We start from the raw sequence: 7,974 nt of genomic DNA on the forward strand, positions 1-7,974 counted from the left end.
GTCTGTACCATTAATTTTAAGATCTGTCCCGAAACATACAGAATTGCCCCGTAGTGAAAGATGCGTCCAGGACATGATTTGATTTGACCTTTTTGTTAATCTACAGACAGGCCTGCTTTTATTGACAATCACAGGATAAGCAGATTTTATTCAATTGAAATAATACCAAGGATGTTTTAGCTGTGTGGCGAACGGTCACGCTACAAACGTTAACGTTCAAATTCCCATGCCTGAGCTGCGGTCTCAGAAAATGCTCCTGTGCTTCTTCAGCACGCATTTGATTTCCAGTCATTTCAATCCCTCAGAATTTATCCGCCGAGCGTGCAACACATAAAACTTTAGTGCGATAAAAGTTGAACGCGCCTACAGACGAATCGATACCTGCACAGGAATCCTTCAAGTTATTGGCAGTCGACTGGGCGCTCTCTGATAATATGACTCACTAGCCCTCACTTAAACCCATTCAGGCCCCATTATGTGTGTCCATTTCTCATTACTGGCAGGCGGCAGGCTGGATGAACTTGCGCTGATCATTTTTACGAGCCGAATGGAGATTGTTCCCGCTGAAAGAGGCCTTAGGAAACAATCTAATGCATAATGATGAACATTCGTTTTCCTCTGGGGAATCTGTGGAGTTCATGTTCCCCAGACCCCTTACGGTGCATCAGATGTCTAATTATTGCTCTAAAGTGACACGCATGTTCACGGAAGTTGGTGACGGAATATATTAAGGGATAAGGGAGAATCGTGTGGCCAGGTGTTGTGTACCTTGATGATGTCCTTGTCTTTGCGTCCATATGGCGATGAGGCATCCATATGCATGGAGTTTTATAGGCTGCCGTATCCACGCCACTATACTTCTTAGTCTTGCCTGTCATTGGTTTCATTAGAAAGACGCTCTTCCAGACTTGTGAAGGTAATGACAGAGAAAGATTTCAGACACGCACAACATGTTGTTCTACAAGGAGAACTGATTTATTTTCTGTGCATGTTTCTAGAGTCATTCCTGCTACTGTATGCAGTGCATTTTCTCGTCCCTTAATCTTAATATAGATAAAATACTACATTTGCATTTTTTAATCACAATATCATAATTAAGCTAACATAGGAGAGACTATTAAATAGTTTCTTGTACTTACTTTGTGGATGTTGTCATTTTTGCCATGTTCTCAAGGTGCTCTGATTGCTACAATGAAAAACCATCAATTTATTATGAAGGATGTTTCTTCATTTTTTTCCACTTTCACTAATCAAAATTTTCCAAGCTATTTTGTGTTATCTGTTAGATGGTGGTCATTTAATTGGCTGTTCCTGTCCCCAATTCACTTTCTCATCTTGTTAGTAAAATCCCTCTTGCTAGTAAAATAAAAGCCACTTCCTGAATGACATCATCATTCAGGAAGTGACATCATCTTGGAGGGAAAACAACAGCAGAAACGTCAGTAAGTGTAAGCAATTAATTTGACATATTTTGTGATGTGTTTTGGTATTAGTTGGTTTGTGTCAGAAGTTGATGTTATTCATTTATGAAAAAGCAGTTAGTTCTTGATTTATATTCTTTTTTTTCGTGTCATTGTGAAAATAAACAAGTCATGATTATTCAAAATTAAATTTACATTCCTTTTCAGCATTTTGTTTTTGAAAAAATATGGAAGACTTTTTCTAAAAGATAGATAGATTCTGACTTTTCTTCTTAGAATTGTGAGACATAAACTCGCAATTGTGAGTTATAAAGTCCAATTTTGAGGGTGAAAAAAGACTGATATATTCTCAGAATTGCGAGTTTATATCTCAAAATTCTGACTTAAAAATCGAAATTGTGTGTTATAAAGTCAGAATTGCGAGATTTAATGTGTATCTCACAGTTCTGACTTTATTTCTCAGAATAGCGACTTTACGTCTTGCAATTGCGAGTTTATATTACACAATTCTGACTTTATTTAAAAAATTCGGACTTTAAAGTGTATCTCGCAGTTCTGACTTTATTTCTCAGAATTGCAAGTTTACATCTCACAATTATGACTTTATAACTCGCAATTGTGAGTTTATATCATGCAATTCTGAGAAAAAAAAGTGTTTACGTGTTTTATTGTTTTATTCAGAGGCGGAAACGGGCTTCCACAGAAAACTGACTTCCATAGAAACATTTTAAATTACAAAACAAACTTGTTCAATTAAAAAAAAAAAAAAAAAAAAAAATTACATGATTGCAAAGTTACTGCACAACTAAAGTAATTTTAAGAAAACTGGATTCTTTTCAGCTCAGTTGTCATACACTGTAAAAAAAAAAAAACAATTGAGCCAACTTAAAATTTTAAGGCAACCAGTTTCAGCAGATTTTTGAGATTGCTCAACTTATTTTTGTAGGAGATTCTCAAAAAAGACAAGTTGAGAAAACTCAAAAATCTGCTGAAGCTGGTTGCCTTAAAATATTAAGTTGGTTAAATTTTTTTAAATTATTATTATTTTTTTTACAGTGTAGCAATTGCAGAATCACCAAATGCTTTGGTGCAATTATGCTAAATTAATCATTTTCAAAGCACTAGGTAAAGTATAGTATAGAAATACTCTGATTATTTCAGTTCTGGTACCCTAGTGTTCTTCATTTCATATTGCATTCACCGAATCATATCACCTGGTGTGAAAAGACATCATCTCCACTCTCAGGCTGAGCTTTCCAAAGTGATAATACCGGTTTTTATCACATATTGCTTGTTTGCTCACACAATCACTATCAGCGGATTTCAGCAGCATCTGCATTCAGCTTGCCGAGGCAAACTTTACAAGCTTTGTAATGAATTTCACATGGTGAGAAAGTACAATGTCAAGGTTCTTTCTGTGGGGCAACTCAGTGCTCACATTGCATCATTTCCTTTGTAGAGTTGCATCTTTGCCAAGAATTGAATTTCTGGCCTTGACCAATCTTGCAATATCTGTGTGACACCTGAGTGCCTTGTACCAAATATGTGGGGCTCCAAACAAAGCTGGCAGATTTCAAACTAAATTTCGAGCTGTCTCACTTATCTGTTTGTTGAACCATATATTCACCAGCTGCTTTTATTAGAAATATCACTGTGTCCTTGCAAGCACCTCTATTCCTTATAAGGTTTCAATAACATATTGCATGTTGGCTTTCATGTAGTGTCTCGCCACCCAAATTCAGAAATGCATTGTAACAAATGCACATTTGTATATTTTATGAGTTGTCACAAAAATTACACAAATACATTAGCAAATAAGACAATGTTAAATAAAGTTTGAAAGTTATTTGATTTCCTTAATTCAAATGTACTTCCATTAGTTGTTACAGCATTACTATTTTTTTTAATTTTTTATTCTTTTTTAATTTTTAATTTTAATTTTTTTATTCTTTATAAGATATAAACTGCATGTACACAATAATCGCAATGACAAAATCATAACTTACCCATTAATACTACTTTTTTTTTTTTTAAATTGGTTGGCAAGCTTAATTGTGGGCAAGTCATGTTGTCATGTCATGTTGTCATGTTCTCAATCAATCAATCCATCAATCCATCAATCAATCAATCAATCAGCCAGTGGGGTAAGAAAAGTAAACTTCAGTCAAAGGGAAAACAAGTTTATTTTTCTTATTCCATTGACATACTTTTTTTTTGTTATTATTGTATCTTAATTTAAGAATATTTAGATATTTGATAGTTGTTATTTAAAGTGTAATTGTTAAAGTAGCTATAATTTTTACATCATTACTATAAGTAAAACAAAAAATACAGTTGTACTGTCATCCAGTTATTTAGCATGGGAATATGCATCTAAAAACTTCACAAAATGAAAATGAAAAAAAAAAAGCACATGAATATTACAGATTTGTTTGGCAATTGTGATCTTGATTCAAGTTTTAATACTATTCAGCTTATGCAAGTTTTGCATATGAGACTTTTTCATTGAACATACATATGACATCCATGTTTTGCCAACCTAATTGTTAGAAATTAAAGCATAGTTGTTTTTTTTTCTTGTTAGAAAGCATGTGCAATTGAATTTAGCATATTGTGCATTTTTGCTAAACAAAAAACAAACAGGATCCCCTTGCAATAGAGGACAATTGTTGATCATAATCACTAGATGTAGTAGCATAATTGTGTCATTTACTCATAGTTTGCAGGATATTAGACATTAGCCAAAAAAAAAACAAAAACAAAACAAAACAAACAAAAAAAAACAGTATATCCCACATAATATGGGGTGACTGGCTACCTGACTTTTAAATCCAAAGTCTTTAGCACTGTCTGAAGTACATGAGCTGCTTTAAATGATAATTATAGCACATATTATGTATGCATAATGTTGCAGCATGTCACAAGATTTTCTACAGTGACCCAAAGCGGTCAAGTCCACCTCGACACAATGCTCACCCCAGTGGGGCCAACTTCAGCATGCACGCTCTGACAGCCAAGGTCACAGGAACAAACCTGCTCTAACCCGATTGCTTTGCCCTGCCTGATGCGAAGACAGCGATATATGCTTGTCAAGCGGGATTACGGATGCTCACCCATGCAGAAAAGGCAGTTACTCCCAAGTGCACATCTCCAGCTTTGGCAGCGTACTATCAGGCCAGACCATAAATGAATGTATATTACTTGTTGTCACCCTCTTGATTGTGTATGATAGCGTAAATCTAGACTATTTTTGGATGTTGTCATAAAGTAAACGTTGACAAAATTGTTTGAAACTTATAGTACACTTATCTGGCATGCATTACGAGACTTCCCAGAGCTAGCCGAGATAGCGGAGCGTTAGAGAGAGATGAAGTCGGAGGGTTTGTGCTGTTTAAATTGCTGTGGTTTGTGGAAAAGGTTAGAGCTCTTAACACACCACTCTCAAGACTATATTCGACGTCGGTGCGTGCAATGCATTTTCGGCACGCCGCTGACATTTTTAGAGCACAATTTCAAAGTTCAAAGGAATGAACCTCTTAGTTCTCAATATGTGCTTCTCTGTTGTTTCACAAACCCGCTGTATGCATGCAATTTTTGTGCATTTCTTCCCAAATAAAACTGAGCTCACTGATTGAGAAGCAATTAGCCTCGAAGACCTTACCAAACAACTCAAGAAACATGGCACCGACTAAAGCTTTTCTGCAGCACCTGAATTGCAGGTCTTTTTAAGAGATGGTCAACACTGCGAGTTCATCCATTGTTATCTTGTAGCACTGTATTGATTTGTAGCTGGTGGGCTCTATTACAGATAAAGGACAGGGGGGCGGGTTGAATTGCATTGCAGTGTATAAGGAACAAGACAAATCAAGAAATATTGATGACTACAAGATCTTGTAATGAGGCATTTGTAAGAAGATGATATGGAGACGCATCTCTGTTTTGGTGCTACATAACAGCTTTGATCCAAAACCTAGTGAGCAAACTTAGTCTGCTGCATAGATGGCAACTTATAAAGCAGCTTCTTAACTGAAATTCAACTTCGTAAGTGGCCAGTTTGGAATAATACATAGGCAGCAACTCAGATAACTCAGATGTTTTCTTGTAAAATAAAAAGTAATGTGCTACTTTACAAGTTACTTGAAAAAAGTAATCTGATTACGTAACTTGTGTTACTTGTAATGCGTTACCCCCAAAACTGTATGTATATATGTATATGAGTTTAAGGATTGTTCAGTTAAACATTTTATTTAGACATTTATTTATTTATTTATTTTTGTTGTTGTTTTTTTTTAAAATATACATGCAGTTTGATTGTACTGCACTCAATAAACAAAAAATAAGTGAAATGTACTGGTTCTAGAGGAAACTGATGCAAACAAGTTCAGTTCTCTGAAGATTTTTTTTTAATATACAGTAAGCTTTTGCTCTTTATGAAAATAAGTCTTAATGCACACACACACACACACACACACACACACACACACACATATATACTGTATATAATTATTTTTAATTTTTTTTTTTATATAGTATTGCTTTTTTAAGTACATTTTAAAAACTCTAATAAGTCTTGTTTAACTGTTAGCTATGCTCAGGCCACAGTCCTGTGCATAACATGACACTACTTGACTTCATCCTAAACTTAAAAAAAAAAAAAAAAAATCTTTCTCTTTATTTATTCCTTCCCTTGCTAGCTTGTACTTATTTGAACAATGCCTGAGACTTGGTGTTACAAGCAATTTGTCTGTCTGATTGCCTCTTCAAGATGAATCGCTTTATGTATTCCCCAATTGTAAGTCGCTTTGGATAAAAGTGTCTGCAAAATGACTAAATGTAAATGTAAATAACATATACATACATAACATGCATAATAAACACAGTGTTATTTTAATATTGTTTATTTTTATTTATGTATTCATTCATTCATTCTATTTGTAAAGGAAACAAATTGTAACTATTTTAATGGAACTGAACACACACTTAATACCTATTACTTAATACTTTTCAGTGAACAGAATTTATCATCATTCAACATTTAACTAGCTTTGTCCAGTGTCTTGGATGGAATTTCTCAATTGAGCTTGTCACAGTGTATTCGCAGTGCCTTCTCCATGAAGCATGTGATGAAGCTGTATTTGGCCAATTATTTGTGATGCTTTATTGCTACAGTATGTTATGTAATGTGAAATTTAGTTTATATTTGTAGTTTTAAAGGCTTACATTTTGCTCAATTGAAACATATTATGCAGTACTGCACATCACAACATTGCAGAAATATCGCCACTATGATTCATACTCGGATGACCTATTGTTTGCCTTCTCAATATTCATGTTTTTAAGGATATAACCTATGTAGATAATTATGCAATTATCGTCAGATTCATAAATACCCTTGCGGTAAAGAAGTGTGCACACTATTCACCTCTCCTGCCCACTCAAAACTAAACAAAGCCATTGTTCGTTTGGGTTTCTTTCACTCGCTGTCCATATCTATCTTTCTATCTGTCTAATATCCTCTCCCGTCTTCTCCCCTGTCTATCTCTTGTTTCTGTTGTATAAAACACCAGAAGATTGATCTGCCTTATTGTTACTTACTGCATACACTATATGAGCTCTCAAGCGTTCATGTATTGAGTCGCCTTGGGATGCATTATACATTCAGAACTGATATCGACTAGTTTACCACTGCCTTTCTAATCAAGCCTATAATAGAGCTAATTATTTATCTTAAAACACTTCAAAACAAGGTCAGCATGACAGTGTGAATTATTCAGAGGTTTAAAATGAGCTTGTAGCTTGTGGATGTTGTTTTGAAACTCAAGAGACGTTTAAATGGTTTGACAGCTGTATTGTCCCAATAATGCTTTGACCAAATGAATACTGTGGAGACGGAGAGGACATTGCCCCTGAAGTGGACATGACAAACCACATTGATAGATACAGAAGATACTTTGCACCAACTTACTGTACTCATGAACATTTTGTGCTGAATTTACATATGTGTGGACCAATACAACCCTACAGTGTTTACCAGTCTATAGAGAACACGTTTTATTTTGTTCCTGTGTATGTATGTATATATATATACAGTATATATATATATATATATATATATATATATATATATATATATATATATATACATATATACATACCGAGCTGGGTAGATTACTTACAAATTGTAATCCGTTACTGATTACATGACAAAAATTGTAGTCAGTAACGTAATCCTTTACATTTCATATTTTAGGTAATATAATCAGATTACTTTTAGATTACTTTTGATTTAACTCCTTTATCACATTGATTTAAATAACATTATCTGGTCACACTTTATATTAGGTGGCCTTAACTACTATGTACTTACATCAAAAAATAAGTACAATGTACTTATTGTGTTCATATTGTATTGCAAAACACTATTGCTGCTATTGAGGTGGGATACGGGTAAGGTTAGGAACAGGATTGGTGGTATGGGTAGGTTTAAGGGTGGGTTAAGCTGTAAGGGATGGGTCAACAGTGTAATTATAAATGTAATTACATAAATTAATTA

At 34.4% G+C, this 7,974-nt stretch overlaps 1 long non-coding RNA gene across 1 annotated transcript; it reads right to left on the reverse strand.

Moving 5' to 3' along the window:
- Positions 1-776: 776 nt before the first annotated feature.
- On the reverse strand, positions 777-2,775 carry LOC131541291 (uncharacterized). Its single transcript, XR_009271464.1, has 3 exons — positions 2,636-2,775; positions 1,140-1,186; positions 777-907 (listed from the first exon to the last, which is right to left on the reverse strand). It is a non-coding gene; the product is annotated as an uncharacterized LOC131541291 (long non-coding RNA).
- Positions 2,776-7,974: the final 5,199 nt, after the last annotated feature.

This window comes from Onychostoma macrolepis, chromosome 01 (genome assembly GCF_012432095.1).
Source record: "Onychostoma macrolepis isolate SWU-2019 chromosome 01, ASM1243209v1, whole genome shotgun sequence".
NCBI lineage: Eukaryota > Metazoa > Chordata > Actinopteri > Cypriniformes > Cyprinidae > Onychostoma > Onychostoma macrolepis.